Here is a 26,592-nt window from a genome sequence, read left to right as displayed (position 1 = left end):
AAAGAGAGACCGAGCATGAGCTGGAAAGGGGCAGAGAGAGAGAGGGAGACACAGAATCAGAAGCAGGCTCCAGGCTCCAAGCTGTCAGCACAGAGCCCGATGCAGGGCTCCAACTCACCAACCACGAGATCATAACCGAATGAGCCACACAGGCACCCCACAATTAACCAGTTTAAAGTGTTCAGTTAAAAAAATAAATAAATAAAAGAAAACAAAGTAAATAAAAATTAAAATTAAATACATAAATAAGTAATAAAGTGTTCAGTTCAACAGCATTTCATGTGTTCACAGTATGCAACTACCACCTCTACCCACTTTCAAAACCTTTTCATTACTCCAGAACACTCCATATTCATTAAGTAATCACTCTCTCCATTCCCCCTCCTTTTATCCCTGGCAAAAAGTAATATATTTTTCTGCCTCTATTACATATTTGCCTATTCTGGAGATTTCCTATAAAAGGAATCATACATGACCCTTTGTATCTGACTTCTTTCACTTAGTATGTTTCCAAGGTCCAAGTTGTAGAAGGTATCAATACTCCATTACCTTTTGTGACTGAATTATTATTCCACTCCACTGTAAAAATACAATTATTATTATACTCCATTGTATGGATATACTACAATTTGTTTATTCATTTATCTACTGATGAATTTGGGTTGTTTCATATCTTACCTATTATAAATAATGTTGCTATAAACAACATATATAAAGTAAGAATAAATCCCTGTAATAGTTATTTCTCTAATAAAATCCAATATTCTAAATAATTTTTCTAAAACAAATCTGATCAAGCTACTCTCCTACTAATATTCCTAAAAAAGCTCCTCATCACTCCCAGAGTAAAAATCTAAATTCCCTTAAGGTTGTATGTGACTTTATCTCTGTAAACTCCCCCATTCACATCTCAGACCCCAGCTAAAGTTCTTAAAAGGACCAGTAGGCTCATGCTCATAGTCTAGCAAATGTACTCCTTTTTACTTGGAATTCCCTTCCCCCATTATTTGGCTTAATTCTTCCTCATCCTTCAAAACTTAGCTTAAGCATAACCTCTAAAAACTCTTCCTGAATTCCACTTGTGATTTGGATACCCTTTCTCTAAGGTCCTCCAGCATGTTGTAACAAAGCACCTGCTTCAAGTATTTTAATTGTGAATTGACTAGAGTTCCCTGAGAGCAAGGAGTGTGTTTTGTATTTATATGTGTAGCACAGTGCCTGAAAGCTAGAGAAGTTTATTCAGTAAATGTTTGCTGAATGAATGGATAGAAACTAAATAATCAGGTTTCAGGCTCTTCATGAGTATGAATTAAATAGCTCAGTAGAACCAAGATCACAATCTATATCCATATGGACCAGTTAAGTTTCTCAACCTTGGACAGACTGTATCAGAAAACCTAACTATTTTGTGTACATGAGCTTTAAAAACCAAGGAGGGTATATGAATGTGCAGTAAAGGATTAACCTTGCCCCAAGAGAGGTCTGGCCTTTGCCCTTGACTTCTGGGGAATGATCTCTAAACCTATGGAATGTCATGTCTGATAACAGTGTTTTTGTTTACCTGGGGACCTTAGGCCATGCATAGTCTATGATAGCAATGTGATTTATTGAGAGTGGTGTGGGGGGGGGGGTTCCTAACACATGGTTATCAGTTCAACCTCTGAAGAAGCTGGAAACTAATAAGGTCAGCCACATGGGCAGTTAATCATATCATGGTGACCAAATATACCTCTTCTCTTGGCTGATTATAAGGTAATATCCGTTCACTATAAAACACACACACACACACACACACACACACACTTCAGTAAACTTTCAATGAGTTCTGTGAGTCCTTCTATTGAATTATCAAATCTAAGGGTGGTCCTGGGGCTCCCTGATCTTGCAAATCATGTCAGAAGTGACATATATATATAGACCTCCAAACTTGAGGTTGGTGTCAAAAGTGAGAGTTGTCTTGGGGACTCCCTAACTCAATAATTCATCACCAAGACAAGCAGAACACCTAAGAATGTTCAAATTATTAATGGTGGTAGTGGAAATGGGATATTAATAACCATAATGATGAATGTTAAAAATACAGATAAACACACATACCAGATGGCTAAAACTTAAAAGACTGATAACTATAAATATCAATGGGATGATAGAGCTATAAAACTCTAATATGTTGGTGGTGGGAATGTAAAATAATACAACCACTTTGGGAAAAAATATGGTTTTTATTATATAATTAAGCACACATCTATCTTGACACAGCAATTCTAATAGTGGGCATTTACCAAGAGAGATGAAAATACACATCCCTAAAAACACTCAACAAAAATATCTATAGCACCTTTATTCATAAACAGACAAAAACAGGAAGTAGTCCAGGTGTCTATCACTGGCATAATAGATCAACAGTGATATATACTCAAAATATATAAAGAACTTTTAAAACTCAATACCCAAAAAATGAATAATCCAATTAAAAATAGGCAGACAACATGAATAGACATCTTTCCAAAGAAGACATACAGATGGTCAGCAGACACATGAAACGATGCCCAACACCACTGATCATCAGGAAAATACAAATCAAAACTACAATGAGAGATCACCACCTCACACCTGTCAAAATAGCTAAAAATCAACAACAAAAGAAACAACAGATGTTGGTGAGGATGTGGAGACAGGGGAACCCTCTTGCACTGTTGGTGGGAACACAAACTGGTGCAGCCACTCTGGAAAACAGTATGGAGGTTCCTCAAAAGTTAAAAAAGGAGTGCCTAGCTCAGTTGGTTAAGCGTTGGACTCTCGATATCGGCTCAGATTGTGATTTCACACTCGTGAGATAGAGCCCTCCGTTGGGCTCTGTGCTGAGCGTGGATCCTGCTTGGGATTATCTCTTCCCCTTTCTCTCTCTGCCCCTCCCCTGCTTATGCACACACGCATGCTCACTCTCTTTCTCTCTCTCAAATAAATAAATAAACTTTTTTAAAAAGTTAAAAATAGAACTACCCTACAATCCAGCAATCGCACTACTAAGTGTTTTATCCAAAGAATATAAAAATACTAATTCAGAGATACATGCACCCCAATGTTTACAGGAGCATTATCCACAATAGCCAAACTATGGAAGCAGCCCAAGTGCCCATCAACTGATGATAAAGAAGATGTGATACATATATATTCATAATGGAATATAACTCAGCAATAAAAAATGAAATCTTGCCATTTGCAGGGACATGGATGGAGCTAGAGAGTATTATGCTCAGTGAAAATAAGTCAGAGAAAGATAAATACTGTATGATCTCACTCATCTGTAGATTTAAGAAACAAGGCAAATAAGCAAAGGCACAAAAAAAAAAAAGAGGCAAACCAAGAAATAGACTCTACACTATAGAGAACAAACGGATGGTTGCCAGAGGGGATGTGGGTGGGGGAATGGGTAGAATAAGTGAGGGAGACGAAGAAGTACCCTTGTTGTGAGGAGCACAGGGTGTTATATGGAAGTGTTAAATCATTGTATTGAACACTTGAAACTAATATTACATTGTATCTTTAACTGGAATTTAAATAAAAACTTTTTTTAAAGGTTTTTTAAAATGGTGATATATTCTTTTTTTTTTTTAAGGTTTTTATTCATTTTTTAGAGACAGAGACGGAGCACGAGTGGGGGAGGGGTAGAGAGCGAGGCAGACAGAATCCGAAGCAGGCTCCAGGCTCTGAGCTGTCAGCACACAGCCCGATGCAGGGCTCGAACCCACAAGCTGTGAGATCACGACCTGAGCTGAAGTTGGATGCTCAACCGACTGAGCCACCCAGGTGCCCCTAAATGGTAATATATGCTTAAAATAGAAAAAAAAAAAATGAGTATTAAAAATGCATGGACTAAAAAAACAAAAAACAAAAACAAATGAACTATAACTACCACATTTTACTATTCTGAGTTAGTTCACCTCTGTTATTTTATAAATAATACTTTAAATAGAACTAATATTAGGATATAAAAAATAATTTTTTAACATGGACAGCAAGCTGGGGTAAGGGAATTAGTGCTTATATTATTAGCATATTGATAATTCTTTCATTTAAAAAAAACCTTTATAATTTTGTTCTGGAATACAATGGCTGTTTTTAGGGGTATTATTACAGCAAATATGGCAATAACATTAAAATGATGACATGAAACACAAAAAACTTTTTTTTAAACAAAGCAAGTAGAATAAAGAACTGAAACTATAAGTCTGGCACAGAGGAAATTACTTGGCTCCTAATAAAAATAGTCACCAACATTCATCAAGTATCTTCTGAATTTCAGGTATTCTGCTAAAGAGGCATTGGAAATAGAAAGATGAATAAGACACAGACTCTCTTCTCAAGGGATCCATTAAGACAAGGTATAAATGGATGATGCCAAGATCCACAAATGCTATCGTCATAAAATGAAAAGCAGAAAGTGTTCTTATTTCTTATTAATTAGGCAGGCAACCTTGGGCAAGTTAATTTTCCTGACTGTGCTTCAGTGTCCTATTGGTTAAATGGGAATAAAAAGAACACCTACCTCACAGGATTATTATGAAGATGAAATGTACATATTTGTAAAGCACTTAGAACAGACTTGGCACATACTAAATGTTAGAAAAGTCTTTGTTAAATAAGTGCAAATACATTCCACAGCTTAGAATTATCAAATTTAATCCAGTTTAAATATTTTGACTAAATGAATATGCACAGCACTAACAAAAAATACATTTTAAGCAACTCTGGTCTTCATGACAGAGCAAAGTGAAAATCTTCTTACTCCTCCCAGAAGTTACTCAAAAGCAATAAAGAGAATAAAAAACATACATGCAAACATGATCTCCAATAAAACTAGGAAACATATGAAATATAAGTGAAAGATAAGCCAAAAGAGAGACAAACTGGAGAAGGAGGGTGAATATAAGGCACAAGGCTCCAAAACTCAAGGGGGGAGGTGTCTACATTTCTTCAAGTATACTTCCTGAGGTATAAAATTTAAACCACATTTGCAACAACGAAAACAGGGGACGTGGGCTGGGGAAAGAGCTTTGTTGTTCACAATTTGAAGAAGTAGAGGAGACAGTACTAAATTAGGAATCACATAAACAAGCTACACTAGCAGAAATTAGGTTGCTGGTGTGGCAAAAAGATAGTGAGACAGCTGCACTACCAACGGTCCAATCTTCTCTGGTAAAGGAGAAATAAAATAAATTAATACACACAAACCTGGTTGTAAAGAAAATTACTGTAGATCTGGAAGGCTGTAGCTACCCTGAGATACCTACAAAAAGTAGTACGGGGAAAACCCCCTTCATTCAAAAAATAAATAACCCAAATGTAAATTTTAAAAAAGGAAAAACAGTAGCCAAAGGACACTCATGAGAAAAATGCTGCCATCAAGCAAATGAAATATGTAACCAATATTTCAAATGAACTTTTAAAACTTAAGTAATAATTTTAAAAACTAATAAAGAAATACCACTTTCAGATCAAATTACAATGTTCAAATGCCAAGAGAAGAGCAGTGGAGAAAGTGGGGATTCCCTCTTGTTCCTGATGTTAGGGGGAAAGATTTGTCTTTTGCCACTGAGTACAGCTGACCCTTACACAATACAAGCAGTCAAAAATCCATGTATGGCTTTTGACTCCCCAAAACCTTAACTATGCATAGCCTACTGGTGACTGTAAGCCTTACCAATAACAAACAATTAACACATTTGTATGTTATATCATATACTGTATTCTTACCATAAACTAAGCTACATAAAAGAAAATGTTATTAAGAAAATCATAAGGAAGAGAAAATAAATTTATAGTACTGTACTGTATTTATCAAAAAAATTTGGACCCACATGGTTCAAACCCATGTTGTTCAAGGGTCAACTGTATAATGAATGTTACTGTGGGTTTTTCTATGAGCCCTGTATCATATTAAGGAAGTTTCCGGGGCACCTGGTGGCTCAGTCAGTTAAGCATCTGACTCTTGGTTTCAGTTCTAGTCATGGTGTCATGGTTCACTAGATCAAGCCCCATGCTGGGCTCCAAGCTGATAGCTCGGAGCCTGCTTGAGATTCTCCTTCTCCCTTTCTCTCTGCCGCTCCCTCCCTCTCTCTCAAAATAAATAATTTTTTTAAAAGGAAGTTTCCTTTTATTCCTAGTTTACTGACTGTTTTTTAATATATTTGTCTACATTTTTTTAGTATAATTGACACAGGATGCTACATGTGTTTATATGTGTTACAATATTTCAGGTATATGACAGTGATCCAACTTCTCTTTAAGTTACGCTATGATCATCACAAGTGTAGCTACCATCTGTTACCACACAGTGCTCTTACAATATCATTGACTATATTTTCTATGCTGTGCCTTTAGTTTACTGAGCAGTTTTTTTTTTTTACTGTGTTTTCTTTTTTTTTTTTTTTTATTTTTTATTTTTTTATTTTTTAATATATGAAATTTACTGTCAAATTGGCTTCCATACAACACCCAGTGCTCATCCCAAAAGGTTCCCTCCTCGATACCCATCACCCACCCTGCCCTCCCTCCCACCCTGCCCTCCCTCCCACCCCCCATCAACCCTGTTTGTTCTCAGTTTTTAACAGTCTCTTATGCTTTGGTACTGAGCAGTTTTAACATGAAAAGGTGCTGAATTTTGTCAAATGCTTTTCCTGTCTCTATTGGCATGATTATATGGTTTTGTCCTTTGTTCTATTCGTATGGTGTATTTCATTCATTGATTTTCTTATATTGAACTTTTACATTCCTGGGATGAATCTCACTCTGCCAAAGTGTATAATCCTGTAAATGTGTTGTTGTTTTTTGAGAATTTTTCCATCAATGTTCATAAGGGATATTGATCTGTAGTTTTCTTGTGATATCTTTGTGTGACTTTCATATCAGAATAATGAGGACCTCATAGAATGTGAGTGTTCCCTTCTCTTCTTTTTTTTTGGGGGGGGGTGTTGGGGGGGAGTGTTTGAGAAGGACTGGTGTTAATTCTTCTTTAACTGTTTAGTAAAGTCCACCTATGAAGATGTCTACTCCTAGACTTTTTGTTGGAAAGTTTTTAATTACTGATTCAATTTCATTATTTGTAAAAGGTCTGTTGAGAATTTCCATTCTTTTCTAGAATCAGTTTTGGTAATTTGTGTGTTTCTAGGAATTTGTCCTTTTCATCTAGGTTATCCAATTTGTTGGCATACAACTGCTCATAGTACTCTCTTTTAATACTTTTTATTTTAATGGTAGAATAAAGAGTAATGCCCCCATTTTCATTTCTCATTTTAGCTATTTGCATCTTCTCTCTTTTTTCTTAGACTAGTTAAAGATTTGCCTATTGTTGAGCTCTTCAAAGAATCGACTTTGGTTTCATTCATCTCTCTACTGTCTTTCTATCCTCTATTTCATTTATCTCTGATCTAATCTTTTTTTAAATTTTTTTTTTTTAACGTTTATTTTTGAGACAGAGAGAGACAGAGCATGAGCAGGGGAGGGTCAGAGAGAGAGGGAGACACAGAATCTGAAACAGGCTCCAGGCTCTGAGCTGTCAGCACAGAGTCCGACGCGGGGCTCGAACTCACGGACCGTGAGATCATGACCTGAGCCGAAGTCGGCCGCTTAACTGACTGAGCCACCCAGGCGCCCCCCTTTTTTTTTTTAATTTTTTTTTTCTCTGATCTAATCTTTATTATTTTCTCCCTTTTTCTGGTTTTGGATTTGGTTTGCTATTTACTAGTTTCTTGGGTGTAAAGTTAGGTTGATCTGAGATCTTTATTTTTAACGTAGGTGTTTAGAGCTACTAATTTCCCAGAGTAGCTTCACTGCATACTGTAAGTTTTGGTATATTGTGTTTTTGTTTTCATTCCCGTCAAAGTATTTTCTAATTTTCCCAGTGATTTCTTTTGACCCACTAGTTATTTAAGAATATGTAGTTCTGGGGCGCCTGGGTAGCTCAGTCAGTTAAGCATCCTAGTTCAGGTCAGGTCATGATCTTGTGGTTGACAAGTTCAAGCCCCACGTTGTTGTTCAACAAGGATGCCAACAAGGATGCCACAACCATTAAAAGGAGAAAGAATAGTCTTTTCAACAAATAGTGCTACAAGTGAATTTCCATATACAAAAGAATGAAATTGGACCCCATCTCATTCCAAATATAAAATTTAACTCAAAGTGGACCAAAGATTAAATGTAATAGCTAAAACTATAAAATTCTTCAAAGAAAGTATAGGAGTAAATCTTCAAGATCTCCAATTTGGCAATAGATTCTTAAATGGAACACCAAAAGCATATCAAGAAAAGAAAAAAAAAAGTAAAACAACTTCATCAAAGTTAAAAATATGCATCAAAGGACATTATCAGGGCACGTGGGTGGCTGAGTCAGTTAAGCCTCCGCCTCTGGCTCAGGTCATGATCTCAGTTTGTGGGTTCGAGCCCCGCATTGGGCTCTGTACTGACAGCTCAGAGCCTGGAGCCTGCTTCAGATTCTGTGTCTCTTCTCTCTCCCTCTGCCCCTCCACAGATCATGCTCTGTCTCTCTCTCTCTCTCTCTCTCTCTCTCTCTCAAAAATGAATAAATGTTTAAAAAGTTAAAAAAAAAAAAAAAGACATTATCAAGGATATTAAAAGAAGGGTTGCCTGGCTGGCTCAGTCAGTAGAGCATGTGACTCTTGATCTTGGGATTCTGAGTTCGAGCCCCACACTTGATGTAGAGATTACTTTCAAAAAAACAAAAGGAAAGAATATGAAAGGGAAGGAAGGAAAGAAAATGAAAAGACAATAGAATAGGAAAATTATTTGCAAATCATGTATCTGATATAAGGGCTTAATATCCAGAACACATAAAGAACTCTTAAAAATCTATAGCAAAGAGACCAATGACCCAATTTTAAAAAGGCAAAAGTAGGGGATTCTGGGTGGCTCAGTCAGTTGGTGTCTTAGTCTTGATTTCAGCTCAGGTCATGGTCTTACGGTTTATGGGATCAAGCCCCACGTCAGGCTCTGAGCTGACAGCACAGAGACTGCTTGGGATTCTCTCTCTCCCTCTCACTCTGCCCCTTCCCCTCCTCATGTTCTCTCTCTCAAGATAAATAAAACTTTTTTAAAAATTTAAGTTAAATTAAAAAGGCAAAAGTATTAAATATACATTTTTTCCACAGAAAATATACAAATGGTCAATAAGCACATGAAAGCACATGAAAAGATGTTCAACATCCATTAGTCACTAGGAAAATGCGAATCAAAACCACCGCAAGTTATCACTTCAGACCCACTGGAATGGTTATACACAAAAGCAAGAGAACAAATACTGGCCAGGATGTGGAGAAGTAAGAACCTTCATACATTGCTGATGAGAATGTAAACCAGTACAGCTTCTAGAAAACAACTTGACATCCTCAGAAAATTAAAAATAGACCTACCCTATGACCCAGCAATAGCACTGCTAGGAATTTACCCAAGGGATACAGGAGTACTGATGCATAGGGGCACTTGCACCCCAATGTTTATAGCAGCACTCTCAACAATAGCCAAATTATGGAAAGAGCCTAAATGTCCATCAACTGATGAATGGATAAAGAAATTGTGGTTTATATACACAATGGAATACTACGTGGCAATGAGAAAAAATGAAATATGGCCTTTTGTAGCAACGTGGATGGAACTGGAGAGTGTGATGCTAAGTGAAATAAGCCATACAGAGAAAGACAGATACCATATGTTTTCACTCTTATGTGGATCCTGAGAAACTTAACAGAAACCCATGGAGGAGGGGAAGGAAAAAAAAAAAAAAAAAAGAGGTTAGAGTGGGAGAGAGAGCCAAAGCATAAGAGACTCTTAAAAACTGAGAACAAACTGAGGGTTGATGGGGGGTGGGAGGGAGGGGAGGATGGGTGATGGGTATTGAGGAGGGCACCTTTTAGGATGAGCACTGGGTGTTGTATGGAAACTAATTTGACAATAAATTTCATATATTGAAAAAAAAAAAAAAGAAAACAACTTGACACATCCTCAAAAAAAGTAAACACAGAATTACTATGTGATGTAACAATTCCACTCCTCAGCATACATACTCACAAGAAGTGAAAAATTAAAACAAAAGCTTATAGACCAAAGTTCATGGCAGTGTTATCCATAATAGCCAAAAAGTGGAAATAACCCAAATGCCCATCAACAGATCAATGAATATGCAAAATGTGGTATATCCATAAAATGAAATTTTATTTAGCCATAGAGAGTAATAAATACTGATATATATTACAACATGGATGAATTGCAAAAAATACTTGGTAAGTGAAAGAAGTCAGCCACAAAAAGCCACTGTATTTATAGGTTCTCCAGAGAAATAGAACCAAGATGATGTGTATATGTATAAAAAGATTTATTTTGGGGCGCCTGGGTGGCTCAGTCGGTTGGGCGTCCGACTTCAGCTCAGGTCACGATCTCGCGGTCCATGAGTTCGAGCCCCGCATCGGGCTCTGGGCTGATGGCTCAGAGCCTGAAGCCTGTTTCCGATTCTGTGTCTCCCTCTCTCTCTGCCCCTCCCCTGTTCATGCTCTGTCTCTCTCTGTCTCAAAAATAAATAAAACGTTAAAAAAAAAAATTAAAAAAAAAAGAAAAGATATTTATTTTAAGGTACTGGCTCACATGATTATGGAGGTTGGCAAATCTAAAATCTGCAGGGTGGGATAATAGGCTGGAGACCCAGAGAAAAGCCAATGTTGCCATTTAAGTCAAAGGTCATCAGGCTGGAGACCCACAAAGGAGCTGCTTTTAGGTCCAAAGGCCATCTGCTGCAGAATTCTCTTACCTGGGAAGGAAGCCAGTCTTTTGTTCTATTCAGACCTTCAGTTGATTAGATGAGGCCCACGATATTATGGTGAGCAATCTGCTTTATTCAAAGTCTACTGATTTAAATATTAGTCTCATACAAAAACATCTTCAGAGGAACATTCATATAATATTTGACGCATGTCTGGGCACTGTGGCCCAGCCAAGTTGACATATAAATTAAAAATTACAGCCACATACTAAATGATTCCATTTTTATGAAATGTTGAGAGAAAGCAAATCCATAGAAATAAAAAGCAGATTAATCATTGTCATGAGCTTAGGGAAGGGGGTGAAATGGCAAGTGATTGCTTATTTGTATGGGGTTTCTTTCAGGGTAATAAAAATGTTCTGGAATTAGTGATGATACTTGTACAACACTGTGAATATACTGGAAACCACCTAATTGTATACTTTAAAATGTTAAAATAAGCATAACTTTCTGTTATGTTAATTTTACTTAATATTTGTTTTTTACAGTTTATTTTATTTATTTTGAGAGAGAGAAAGCAGGGGAGGGGCAGAGAGAGACAGACACAGAATCCGTCAGTGCAGAGCCCAATGTGGAGCTCAAACCCACGAACAGTGAGATCATGACCTGAGCCTAAGTTAAGAGTTGGATGCTTAACAGACTGAGCTACCTAGGTGCCCCAATTTTACTTAACAAAATAACTTATTGATATTTCCTGTGAATAAGATCCTGTCAATAAGAATACATCTGTATTGACTGTTAAAAACTGAGAACAAACTGAGGGTTGATGGGGGGTGGGAGGGAGGGCAGGGTGGGTGATGGGTATTGAGGAGGGCACCTTTTGGGATGAGCACTGGGTGTTGTATGGAAACCAATTTGACAGTAAATTTCATATATTAAAAAAAAAAAAAAAAAAAAGAATACATCTGTATTATGGCACATTGACCCACCAATGGCACTTTTCCATGGTACGTGACACTTTTTATTGCTAATGTTCAGCATATAAATGAATATTTATAGGGTACTGGCATCAAAAAAAAAAACCCACATGGGGGCACCTAGGTGGCTCAGTCAGTTAAGCATCTGACTTCGGCTCAGGTCATGATCTCACGGTTCATGACTTCGAGTCCCACATCGGGCTCTGTGCTGACAGCTCAGAGACTGGAGCCTGCTTCAGATTCTGTGTCTCCCTCTTTCACTGCCCCTCCCCTGCTCACACTCTGTCTCTCTCTGTCTCTCAAAAACAAACATTAAAAAATAATAAAATAAAATAAAATAAAATAAAAATGACACATAGACCTACAACAGAATAGAGAGCCCAGAAACAAACCCATGTATATACAGTCAACTAATATTTGACAAGGGAGCCAAGAATACTCAATGGGGAAAGGACAGTGTCTTCAATAAATGGTAGTGAGAACACTATCCACATATAAAAGGATGACACTGGACCCCTATTATATACCACTTACAAAAATTAACTCAAAATAGTTAACTGTAAGACCTGAAACCATAAAACTCCTAGAAGAAAACATAAGGTAAAACAGTTCCTTGACATTGGTCTTGGCAATAATTTCTTGGAAATGATACAAAATCACCAGCAGCAAAAGCAAAAATAAACAAGTTTTACTACATCAAACTAAAAACCTTCTGCGCAGCAAAAGAAACAATCAACAAAATAAAAAGGCAACCTACAGACTGAGAGAAAATATTTACAAGCCAAATATTTGATAAGGTGTCACTATCCAAAATACATAAGAAACTCATAGAACTCAGTAGGAAAAAAAAATAATAACCCAATTAAAAGGGGGAAGAGGACCTGAAAAGACAGTTTTCTAAAGAAGACATACAAATGGTCAACAGGTACATGAAAAGGTACTCAACATCACCAATCATCAAGGAAACATAAATTAAAACCAAAATGAGATATTATTTCACACCTATTCGTATGGCAATTACCAAAAAGAAAAGAAACAAGTGTTGGCCAACGTGGAGAACACATAATCCTTAGGCACTGTTGGTGGGAATGTAAACTGGCGCAACCACTATGGGATACGGTATGGAGGTTTCTCAAAAAATTAAAAATAAAACTACCACATGATTCAGTAATCCCACTTCTGGGTTTGTATCTAAAGGAAATGAAATCAGTATCTTGAAAAGATATCTATATCCCTGTATTCAATATAGCGTTATTCACAATAGCCAAGACACAGGAACAACCTAAGTGTCCAATGACAGAAAAATGGATTAAAAAAGCATGGTCTGTGTGTGCACGCACATGTGTGTATACATACATACACAAATATATACATATACACAATGACACACACAAAAAAGGAAATCTAGCCATTTGCAAGATCAATGGAAATTGAGGGCATTATACTAAGTGAAATAAGTCAGACAGAGAAACATGCTGTATGATCTCACTTATATGTGAAATCCAAAAAAGCTAAAAAATCACAGACAGAAACAGAATAGTTGTGGCTAGAGGATGGGGGAAATGGGGAGATGGTGGTCAAAGGGTACAAATCAATACAAGATGAATAAGTTCTGGGGTATATCATATAGTTCTAAATGTACATCAGAGTGGCTATAGTTAACAATTGTAGATTATACATTGAAAGTTGCTAAAAAAAAAAAATAGACCTTAAATGTTCTTACCACACACACAAAAAAGTTAATTATGTGATATGATGGATGTGTTAACTAACCTAGAGTGGTAATCATTTTGCAATATAGACATGTATTGAATCATCCCACTGTATACCTTAAGCTTATACAATGTTCTATGTCAATTACATCTCAATACAGCCGGAAAAAAAATGAAATTCAAATGAAATGCCTTAACCAAAAACTGTCAAGAAACTAGAAATAAAAAGAAACTTCCGGGGTTCCTGGGTGGCTGAGTCAGTTAAGGGTCTGAATTTTTATCTCGGCTCAGATCCTGATCTCATTGCTCATGAGATCAAGCCCTGCAATGGACTCTGCACTGACAGCACAGAGCCTGCTTGGGATTTTCCCTCTCTCTCTCTCTCTCTCTCTCTCTCTCTCTGCTCCTTCCCTGCTCATGCACAAGCATGACTCGCTCACTCTCAAAATACATAAATAAACTTAAAAAAAAAAAAAAAAAGAACCTTCCTAGACCTGATTAAGGGCATCTATTAAAACTCTACAGATAAAACATGTGCAGTCTCAATGATTTTGACCTAAGATTAGGAAGAAAGCAAAGAGATAGAAAGTAAGGATGTCCACTCTCATCACTTCCATTCACTAACTGGTACAATATGAAAGGGCAAGAAAAGGAATGAGGCATAAGAATTGGAAAGGAAAAAGTCAAATTATCTTTTTTTTAGATGACATGATTATGTACGGGGAAAAAAAAATTTTTTTTTTTACAGGGAAAATATTAAGAAATCCACAGAAAAGCTACTAAATTAGTAAATTTAGCTAGGTCACAGGATATAACCGAATATTCAATATTCACTTCCATATCAGCAATGAACAGTAAGAAAATGAATTTTTTCAATGCTCCATTTACAATAGCATCAAAAAATAAAATAAAATGTTTATGGATAAATTTAACAAATGATATGGAATACCAGACGCTGAAAAATGCAAAACACTGTGAAGGAATATTAAATATATTAAATAATAAATAAATGGAAAGATATCCTACGTTCATGGACTGAAAGACTTTTATGTTATTAAAATGACAGCTCTACTGGAACTGAAAAACAGAGTCAATACAGTCACAATTAAAATCCTAGCAGGCCTTTTGAAGAAATTGACAAGTTAATAAGCTTTCTATTGAAAACAAAAAATCTAAAATAGCTAAAACACCTCTGAAAAAGAACAAGATGGGAAGATTTACATTACTTAATTTCAAGACTTACAATAAGACTATAGTTATCAAAACAGTGTGGTAGTGGCATGAAGATAAACAAATAGCTCAGTGAATCAAAATAGTATCCATGAAAACACACACACACACCCCAAGTGATTTTCAACAAAGATGCAAAAGCTAATTCAATGCAGCAAAGATAAGTTTTTCAACAAATGGTGATGGAACAATAAACTTGAAATGGATCGTGACACTAAATGTTAAGCATGGCACAAAAAAGCAAAAGCCATAAAAGAAAAATTTGATGAAGCAGATTTCACCCAAATTTGAACCTTTTATTCTTTGAAAGACACAAGTTAAGAAAATGACAAAGCAAGCCACACACTAGGAAGGAGAAAAATTTATCTTATAAAGGGCTCGCATAAATAACACTTACAGTTCAACATTAAGAAGTCAAACAATCCAATTTTTATTTTATTTTTTTAAATATTTTTTTTAACGTTTATTTTTGAGATAGAGAGAGACAGAGCATGAACGGGGGAAGGTCAGAGAGAGGGAGACACAGAATCTGAAACAGGCTCTAGGCTCTGAGCTGTCAGCACAGAGCCCGACACGGGGCTGGAACTCACAGAGCGCGAGATCATGACCTGAGCCGAGTCAGCCGCTTAACCGACTGAGCCACCCAGGCGCCCCCAAACAATCCAATTTTTAAATATGGGCAAAAGATGTGACCTGGCATTTCACAAAAGAAACTATCTAAATGGTCAACAATAATGAAAAGATGTTTAACATCACTAGTTATTAACGAAATGCAAATTAAAATGACATACCACCAAACACCCCAATAGAATTACTGAAGTTAAGAACGCTAACAATATCAAGTGTTTATGAGGATATGGTACAACTGGAATGCTCATACACTGCTGACAGGAATACCAAATGGTACAGCTACTTTGAAAACATTTTGGCTGTTTCTTATCAAGTGAATACACATGTATTAAATAAAGGACCCAGCAATCACACTCTTAGGTATTTACCGAAGAGAAATGAAAACAGGTCCATGCAAAGGCTTGTACACAAATATCACAGCAGCCAAAAATGTAAACAGTTTGTAACAGCTAAAAACTGGAAACAATGAAATGCCCATCCACTGGTGAATGGATAAACAAATTGCAATATACCCTTACTATGGAAAACTACTTAGCAATAAAAAATGAATAAAATATTAAGATATGCAACAATATGAATCTCAAAAAACACTGCACTGAACACAAATTACACTGAATAAAATACGTTAAACACAAAAGTACCTACAGTATGATTCCATTTATAAGGAATTCTAGGAAAGACACAGATATAATGACAGAAAGATCACTAGCTGTCTGCAGCTGGGGCATCACAGGGCACAAGAAAACATTTTAAGCTGATGGAAATGTTCCGTATCTTGAGCGTGGTGGTGATAATTTAATTACATACAATTACTAAAAAAATCAAACTATGTACACTTGAAAATGATTTTTATTGCAGGCAAATCATACCTCAATCAAGTTGAAAGTAAATAAAACATAAAAGTGGAAAATAAATAAAAATTAAGTAACACCACTTCAGAATCTGCAAAAGACTGACATAAAAAATTTTTGGTTTATCATTTCTGAAAAGTCAAAGTGCTTCCATTGTTACAAGATTTGATTTAGAGTTAGTTTAGGATCATTGCCTGAACCTCTATGCTGGACCAAGTATCTGTCTGCTACATTCCCAAAGCATGTATCTGTCATACTGCTAACTACATTACAGTGAAAATATCTCTGTATAATGCTAAGTGAGATACAACACTCAGAGAAAGACAAATACCATATGATTTTCACTCACATGTGGAATTTAAGAAACAAAACAAATGAGCAAAGGAAAAAAGAGAGAGAGACAAACCAAGAAACAGACGCTTAACTAGAGAGAACAAACTGATGGTTACCAGAGGGAAGGTGGGTGGGGGAATAGGTGAAACAGGTGAAGGTGATTAAGAAAGGAGTGTACTTGTCATGATGAGCACTGGGTAATGTATGGAAATGTTGAATCTATATTACACTATACTAATAGCATATGTTTTATATATTAATATATGATACTGTACTATATACTATCAGACAATTCTGTATACCTAAAACTAATACAACACTGTATGTTAACTTTACTGGAATTAAAATTAAAAAAATAAATAAAATAGGGAATACATACACAGAAAAAAAGTACCTGCATTTGTGTCTATCTCTCTTACATATCTTTGTACCTCCAAGAATTAAGTTTGACGCCTGGTACGCAGATGCTCAATTAAACTGAAATGAATCTATACAGAACTTACACATAAACTACAGATACATATACTTTTCAAGAAAAAAGTTAAGAAATGCCAGAAAAGAAAAAAGGGCTTGTTAACATCAGCTTTCTTTACATTACTTTAGAGTGTACACAAATTTATTTTAGATATTCACAAAATCTAATTATAACAAGCCATATTAATTTGACATGATATTCCTCTAAGAATCCCACACATCAAGCAAATCCTCCTCCAGAGGTTTGTAAAAGCCTTTAAAAGTTCCCCTCATTAAAGTATCCTTTAGTTTTGTAATATCTGAAACAAGGTGCCAAATGTTCCAGTAAATACTACCAGTGCAAGTGCTAAGGCAAAAAGTATCAAGAAATGTTTTCTGTTACCAGCTCCAGAGGACCCAACAGTCACACTTCCCCACTATGCACAGAGCTCATCTTAAATGTAGGCTAGACTATGGGGCATCTGACTGGCTTAGTCCATGGAACGTGAGATTCTTGATCTTGGGGTTGTGAGTTCGAGCCCCATGTTGGGTGTAGAGATTACATAAAAAATGAAAATAAATTCAAGCTGTAATATAAGCACTAGGAGCTGCACTGCAATTCCAGTGCAGGTCAGTTGGCCTGCCATTTGGCATTAGTGAAAAACCCTCTGCACACTTTATACCTCGTACAATTAAATAACACACAACATGACATCATTTCACTCTACGTCTCCTAATCAGAAAAGACTGTACAAACTTACTAATGTAAGGCAAGAGAGTTGCAGGACTAAATGGTGAAATTCTAATATAGTTTAATTACATTTCAACAGAATACATTCATTTAAAAGCAGGCCAGCAATGGACTGAGCCACAGAGACTGACATGCAGCAACAATAATCCCTGTTAAGTAAAGCATTTCAAGATCTTCAGAGTCCCTTCCCATCTTATCCCCTCTGCCCTTCACAACAACCCTGTGAAACCAGAAAAGGCTATTTCCACCCCATAAATGAGGCAAGTTACAGACGAGAGCAATTTAAAAACACACACAATTGCTAGTAAGTAGTTCTGGTTAGGTCGGGGGAGAAACTGGGGAAAGAACCTAGAACCAATTTTATTTAAGACATTTTCCGTGATAAATAATATGAAACTTGGTGATAAAAATGAAGCCAAGGATAAAGAGAATAAGGACAATGAAACAAATAATCAATTTTACATTATTTCCATATTTTATTGCCTTCCCTTCCACTGTCTACAGTACACCCTCATATAAGACATCACCATATGCCTCACTAATCTCACTTCCCTAGAGAAGATCTCGGAAACAAAAATACAGTAGGGAAGTGGAAAGAGAATAGGTTAGGAGTCAGAGATCCTGAATTTTTCTAATCCTGGCTTTGGATAAGTACCTTCATCTCTTTGAGCAACAATTTTTACATCTGCAAATCACATATATCTTACTAGGTTGTTTTGAAGATTAAGTGAAATAAATGGATATAGAAGCACTTTGGGAAATATAAAGGACTCAGCTAATGCTTATTATTAGGCTACAAATATGTGGTACAAAAATTCATAATAGGTGTCTTACAGAATTGTGTTAATAAATCCAAATTATTTTAATTATTTATAAGTTTTACACAATCATATATACAATCACTTTAAAAAATATTTGTTGAGGGGCACCTGGGTGGCTCGGTAGGTTGAGTGTCTGACTTCAGGTCAGGTCATGATCTTGTGGTTTGTGGGTACAAGCCCCGCATTGGGGTCTCTACTATCAGTGCAGAGCCTGTCTCAGATTTTCTGTCTCACTCTCTCTCTGTCCCTCCTTCTGTCTCTCTCACTCTCAAAATTAAACATAAGACTTTTTTTTAATTAAAAATTTTTGTTGACTGAATAGACTATTCCAGAATTAACAATAATTCTTAAATCTGTTAAGTCCAAATGAAGAAAATGCACTGTATTACAGAACTCTAAAATCTGACAAGGTATTTGGTAAAATAAGTACCTGTAAAGTTAGCTGGTAAAAGTAAGGCTTCGATCTTCACAGGATTCTCTACAAGCTAATATTTGCATCCAAAGATTTCCAGAACTACTTAAAAATCATAAAATCAGAGAAATGAGAAACTTTAGACATCACGTAGAGAACACCTTTGATTCACAGAAAAAGTGACTGAGGCAAGAAAGAATTTTATACAATTTTCAAATTTCCCTTACTGGAGCTGGGAGTGTGTGGAAGAGAAGGACATCAAAAACAAAATGAAGCAAGAATTTCTTCCAGTTAGGGTCTTAAATCTGCATTCCCCTCATCAAAAAATCCTTGAGTACAATAACAAGAAAACAGCTATAGGAAGTTACTGAATTTCTGCAGAATTAAAAAATTTATGGCTAGAATACTACAATTCCAATCATAACATTGCCTAAGAATTTCACATTTTGACAGAGATAGAATAATATCCTACAGGATTAATAAACATATTTATTTATAAATAAATATTGTGGATCACTTCTCAGGCTTTTGGCTGAAATCAAGTGTAGAATCTGTTCTTATCAGTTTAATAAGTACTGTGGAAAATTTAAAAACTACCACTGGATATCCAGAACTCTGAACTTCTTATAGCCTAGTTCATAGATCTATTACTATTTACTGGAAAATCTGTATTTTTTTTTTTTTTTTTTTTTTTTTTAAGTAGGCTTCACGCCTAGTGTGGATTCCAATGCTGGGCCTGAACTCATGACCCGGAGATCGAGAACTGAGCTAAGATCAAGAGTTGGACACTTAACTGACTGAACCACCCAGGCACCACTGGAAAATCTGTGTTCTTTTTTTTTTTTAATTTTTTTATTTATTATTTTTGAGAGAGTGAGTGGGGAAGGGGCGGGGGGGGGGGGGCAGTGCAGATAGAGGATCCAAAGCAGGCTCTGTACTGACAGCAGAGAGCCCGATGCGAGGCTTGAATTCATGAATCGTGAGATCACAACCTGGGCCGAAGTTGGACACTTACCTGACTGAGCCACCCAGGCGCCCCTGGAAAAGCTGTATTCTTAAAAGTGCTTTGTAATATCTCCCTAAAATTAAAACTTTATATATTTGAATACACACCTAATTTAAGTCTAAGAAGTTTACTTTGGTCAACATTTGCTTTACACATGTCACATAAAACTGATCGAGCAAAGACGCAAACTGAGAATGGTGTCTCCAGACACCACTTTTTAAAATACAGTAAGAAAGCAACAGTGATCATCTCTGGATGACAGGACCACGGAGTGATTTTAACTTTCTGGGAACATTTTTCAACATGGAAGTACAACTAAAAATATAAACCCACATCCATGTAGTTACCACAAATGTTAAACTTACATTTTATTTGCTTCAAATGTATTTCGGGGAAATGTAATTGCACAATATACTAAAGTCTACCAGTTCTAGAACTGATCCACCTTCTCTTCTAAGAGACGACCAATACCATGTGCTTCCTACCCAAGTTTTTATACTTTAAATATACAGATTTCTACCAACAGTACATAGTATTTTGTCATTCTGCAACTTGGGTCTTTCCGGTAAATGTTAAGACCATGAGATCTACCCAAGAGATGTATTTCTTTTCAATTGTTGCATTATATTTCATCATACATTTATACCACTATTCATTTATTCAGCCATCTCCTTAAAAAGCACTTTAAATTGTTACCCATTTTTTGCAATTATATAACAATTTGTTCAGTTTTTTTATATAATATGCATATAATAAAATGCATAAATTTTATATATGTATTATGTGAGTTGTGACAAACATATACACCTGTGTAATCCAAATGCCTATCAAGATAGAGAATGACAGCATCATCCCAGAAAGTTCCTTCATGCCCTTCCTGGACAATTCCCTCTCATAACCTGCAGAGAAAACCACTGTATTGATTTCTTTTCCACCATAAATTAGTTTTGCCTATTCTTTTTTTTTTTTTTATATTTATTTTGAGAGTGAGAGACAGCGTGAGCCAGGGAGGGGGGGGGAGAGAGAGAGAAAGAGAGAGAGAGAGAGAGAGAGAGGGAGGGAGGAGAGAGGCAGGGAGGGAGGGAGGGGGGAGAGAGACACGCAGAATCCAAAGCAGGCCCCAGGCTCCGAGCTGTCAGCACAGAGCCCGACGTGGGTCTCAAACTCACAAACGGTAAGATCATGACCCGAGCTGAAGTCAGACGTTTAACCAACTGAGCCACCCAAGTCCCCCAATTTTGCCTATTCTAATACTTAATGTAAATAAAATCATACAGTTTATCTCTTTATGTGGTTTTACTCAGAATGTTTTCCTTGTCCGCACTGTTGTGTATATCCATAATTCACTTTTTTATTACTGAGTAATAAAATATGTAAAGGTTTATATATAGTATATATAAAGGTTTTGTCTTTTATTTGGGGGGTGGTGTTTATCTCTTCATTACTGATTCCCATTCACTGCATTGTGATCAGAAAATATGATAATACAATAATGATGTCTGCAAACTTCTATTGAGCCCTTACCACATGGCAAGGCACTGTACTGAACTCTAACCCTCACCCTAGCTCTGAGGAGCACACTATTATCATTTCCATTTTACAGATGAGAAACCTGAAGCACAGGAGGTTAGGTGACTCATCTAGGTCATACAGGTAAGGTAGAACCAGAATTTGGCTCCTGAGCCCTCTTAACCATGTACTACATAAAATGTATGGTATCATTTCCATGGAATTTGTTGAGACTTCCTTTATAAATAATTACATAATCTAGTTTTGTAACTGAAAAGTATATTCTCTTTATTAAATACAGAATTCCATATGTATGTAATTAAGCTTATTAATTATGGAATTCAAATCTTGTATATATTTTTATTTGAGATTAAAATCTCCCACTACGACCACAGATTTGTCAATTTCGCCTTATAATTTTATAATTTGTACTCTTTTATGCTTACATGATCTTCCAGGTGGATTATTCCATTTATCTTTAAGTATCTTTTTCCCTATTAATAAAAGTTCAATTCTACTTCATCTAATAAGGGAATATCATTTCTCCTTTTAAAGGTATTTTCTTTTCTTTAAAGATTTTTTTTAAGGCAATCTCTACAACCCATGTAGAGCTCAAACCTACAACCCTGAGATCAAGAGTCGCACGCCCTACTGACTGAGCCAGTCAGGTGCCCCTCTTTTTAGAAGTATTTTCTAACATATTTTACTGCTTTATTTTCAACTTTCAGTATCATTTCAACTTTCAAAAACACATCATTAGGTTTTTTACATACTTGGTACATAAGTATAGATCAACCTAGATATTAAATTTTTACATTAAAAAGAAGCAAAATTAAAAAACAAACAAGCTGGGGAGGAGGAGAATATTTGAAATTAACAAAGCAAACAGCCTAAAATATATATATAAAAAAAAAAACTCTCAATATTCAAACAGAAAATTCAACTATGGACATGCAATGGGCTGAATGTTTGTGCCCTTCCAAAATTCATACATTGGAATCTTAATGTCCAATTGATAGTATTAGTAGGTGGGGCCTTTGGAAGGCACTTAAGTCATGAGGATGGAACCCTTCACATAAATGCAAACTAGTGCCCATATAAAAGAGGTTCCAGAGAGATCCCTAACCCTTTCAGCCATTTGAGAACACAGCAAGAATGTACCGGCTATGCCCAGGAAAAGGACCCTCAAGAGAGAACACAACCATGCCGGCACCTTGATCTTGGGACTTCTCAGCCTCCAGAACCATGAGCAATAAATTTCTATCGTTTATACCTACCCAGTCTGTGGAAATTTGTTATAGCAGCTCAAATGGATGAGGATGGGACAAATGATTAACAAAACATGCAAAATAATGTAAAATAGTCAAACAAGAAAAAAATCCAACCTTGCTAATAACCAAAGAAATCCAGATTTAAACAGTAACACTATTGCCTATTAGAATGCCCAATATTAGAACAATACTAGAATAATGATACCACATGCTGTGGCCATGTCTGGAAATAAGTACCTACACAGGGCAGGGGTATGCAATATGGCAGCAAGTATAAACAACCATTTAAACAGTATATAATGTTTGACCTATCAACTCTACTTCTCGAAATGTATCCTAAAAATATAGTTACACAAATAAGAACATCAACCAGCATGTTACACTAAAAATCAGGTACTATAGTGTAGTATAAACTCTTTAGATAAACAAAGGAAAATAAAACTTGAGTTTAACAACAATGGAGACTTTATTTTAAAATTTACTAAAAATTGATATGGTTAACAACGTCTCAATCGATAACAAATATTCCTTCAGCATCTACATACCAGTCTATGAAATATACAAAGAGAAAAGACAGTCTTGCTCTCAAAAAACTCACAGTCTGGAAGGGAAAGTGTACATACACACATACACAACATACAATATAATGAATGGTCTAACAGGACATTACAGGAGCACATAGAGTGAAAAACACAGGCTCCCCACAAAAGCTAAACTGGCACCTCCTCAAGCCAGTGTGTTGTTGTTATTCCATGTCTGTTTAGAAAATAGGCAGAATGCTGCCAAAAGGAGGGAGGGCAATGAATAAGCTGCAGAGCTCAGCACACACACATGCACCAAGAAAATTCTCCAATTCTCCTTTTTTTCCTCACATTTTTCCCAGAAGGAAGTTCTGGTAAATGCAATTTTCCCCCCATCTCATACTTCAAGTACTGTTCTGTTATGCCCCACTTAAGCTAGGTAGTTTATTATTTCAACTCTGCACAGAGGAAGGATAACAAAAAAGGAATAAGAGAGGGGACATAAAAGGCTTCCCAAATTAATGTATTCTAAACATAAAATTTTAATAAAATATTTAAAAATTTAAAAATGTGATCTTGGACAAGTTAGTGAATCTCTTTGGGCTTAGGTTCCCTCACCTATATGAAGTGAATACCTACCTCTCAAGTGTTGAGATTTTTTTTTTAATTTGTTTATTTTGAGAGAGAGAGATGGGGGGGGGGGCGCAGAGAGATAGAGGGAGAGAGAGAATCCCAAACAGGCTCCACACTGTCAGCACAGAGCCCAACGAGGGGCTCAATCTCATGAACCATGAAATCATGACCTGAGTTAAAATCAAGAGTCAGACAGTTAACTGACTAAGCCACCCAGGCGCCCCTCAAGTTGATCGGATTTAAATGAAATAATAGATGTTTAAGCACTTTATAAACAGAAAACCAACTTGTAAAGCTTAAAACAATAAAGTCTTAACAATTAACAATTAAGGACCAGGAAATGTCTGTATCTTTAGATACCCTGTGTGGGTGTGTGGATGGGTGTGATGTACAAAAATATTCACTGCAGCATTAACTAAAGTAAAATTTTGGAAACAAATATTGAACAATGGGTTAGTTAAGTACTGGGTAAGCAAAAAATAAAACAACACTGTAAATAATAGTTATTATAACAGTGGTCCTCAAGCTTTAACATACATGAGAATCACCAAAAAGGACTTGTTAAATCCTAGATTTCTAGGTCCCACTCCCAGAATGTATGATTCAGTAGGTTTGTGATAAAGCCCAAAAAACTGCACTTCTAACAAATTCCCAGTTGGTACTACTAATCTAGGCAACAGACTTTGAAAATCAAAATATTATAAAACTACTCATCTGTCCTTCTCTCACCAAAAACAAAAGAATAATTTATATATTTATATGTAGTTTTTTAATTATGCACATAAAAAGGGAGAAAAACACCTAAAAACAAGCCAAACTACTACTGTCTTATTTGCCCAACACAGATGCATTAAAAATAAAATAAACTTGAGGGGCGCTTGGGTGGCTCAGTTGGTTAAGCATCTGACTTCAGCTCGGTTCATGATCTCACAGTTCATGAGTTCAAGCCACTTGTTGGGCTCTGTGCTGACAGATCAGAGGTTGGAGCCTGCTTCGGATTCTGTCTCCCCCTCTCTCTCTGCCCCTCACCTGCTCGCACTCTGTCTCTGTCTCTCTCTCTCTCAAAAATAAACATTTTTTTAAGTGAAATAAACTTGAAAAATTATTTCACTGACATTTTCAGCCTACAAAGAATCCACTGTTAATTTTTCAAGGTTGATTACCCAACTTATTATTTTATGTATCTTGGAAATCCACCTCTCCTGCAGTATCTATTATCCAAGGAAATATTTCCTGGAATGCCTCAGTTAAGGAAGAAAGCCTGAAATGCATATTAAACTGGTAACTCTTAGAACAGCAGTTCTCATCCTTACTTACAAATGAGAATTACCAACTATGCTTTTAAAAATGCATGTGCGCAGGCCTCTCTCCAAATCTACCAGCTCTGAACCTCAAGAGAAGGACTAAGCATCTGCTGTGTTGTAAAGTACACAGGTGACTCTTACTTCTACAATGCATTTCTTGGCATCTACATTTAATTAAAGTTATGTTTAATTCTGAGAATTCAAAATATTTCAAAGAAGACAATGTTATAACATTGTGATGGCAATATTCAGGAATCCGAAAAAGCTCTATCATCTTCCTCATCACATAACCATCCTTTCCTCTCCCACCCACTTTCCAACATCACGAAAGTTGGGGAATATCACCTCTCAGACTGATCAAATGCAGTCTAAATAAAGCTGCTTTTTCTCTAGTAAATGTATGTGCTGACCAACTGAGTAATTTTAATTGGGCATTTTTGAACTTCTTTGTCTTTCGCTCTTGATACACTACAAATAAAGAGAAATAATGTCCTCAAATTGAGTTACCTGGAAAGAGACAATTTTATCACAGAGAAACTGAAGTCAAGTTTGTCATAATAGGCCCTAAGATAAAGAGAGTCACAAGACATCTTCCAAAGCTTTTTATCATAACATCCTTCAAAGAGTATTTAGGTCAAGTTAGTAAACATTTCATGATGATAGAAGATTACTATGTCCTTTCATTTTTCAAAAGTATTGAGATCATGGCGCGCGCAGGCGCGCGCACACACACACACACACACACACACACACACACACAAAGACCTGGGGGAGAAAAAAGACCTAAAACCGTATTATCAAGTAAAAAAAATTACAGGGCACCTGGGTGGCTCAGTTGGTTAAGCGTCCAACTTCAGCGCAGGTCTGATCTCACTGTTGGTGAGTTTGAGCCCCTCATGAGGCACTGTGCTGATAGCTCTGAGCCTGGAGCCTGCTTCAGATTCTGTGTCTCCCTCTCTCTCTGACCCTCTCCTGCTCACACTCTGTGTCTCTGTCTCTCAAAAACAAATAAACATTAAAAAAATATTTTTAAAAAGATTAGTCAGTATTCATCAAGTTGCCAAAATCATCTTGTCAGGATATCTGTGTAATCAAGTTCACCTTTGAACACCGTGACTTTAAAAGTTTTCATCTATGATATATCAAGTTTAAGACCCAAATAAGGACGCCAAGTTTTCTTTGCCAGGAAAAAAAGTCAGAGACATTTATTAGTCAGATAATCTTTTATTAAAGTGGAACACACATTCCTTCGAGATCCTGGCAGAAAACATATCAAACATTTTAATCAAATGAAAATGTTTGCTATTTCTATAGAATGCACATAAAAGTTAACACATAATTTTTTACTACATTACTTGTCTTTAAAAATCTTTACTGCAAGAAACATCTTATTCTTTATCCTTGAATTAC

The 26,592-nt window shown here is 36.1% G+C and overlaps 1 protein-coding gene and 1 pseudogene across 3 annotated transcripts in view; one reads left to right on the top strand and one right to left on the bottom strand.

The window, feature by feature from the left end:
* Positions 1-26,592, bottom strand: part of FCHSD2 (FCH and double SH3 domains 2) — a 296,241-nt gene that overhangs the window by 239,929 nt on the left and 29,720 nt on the right. The gene's annotated exons all lie outside the window — the stretch shown is intronic.
* LOC122231644 lies at positions 19,451-19,608 on the top strand (annotated as a pseudogene).

Source organism: Panthera tigris, chromosome D1 (assembly GCF_018350195.1).
Source record: "Panthera tigris isolate Pti1 chromosome D1, P.tigris_Pti1_mat1.1, whole genome shotgun sequence".
Taxonomy (NCBI): domain Eukaryota; kingdom Metazoa; phylum Chordata; class Mammalia; order Carnivora; family Felidae; genus Panthera; species Panthera tigris.
This window is presented reverse-complemented; position numbering and strand designations above follow the sequence as displayed.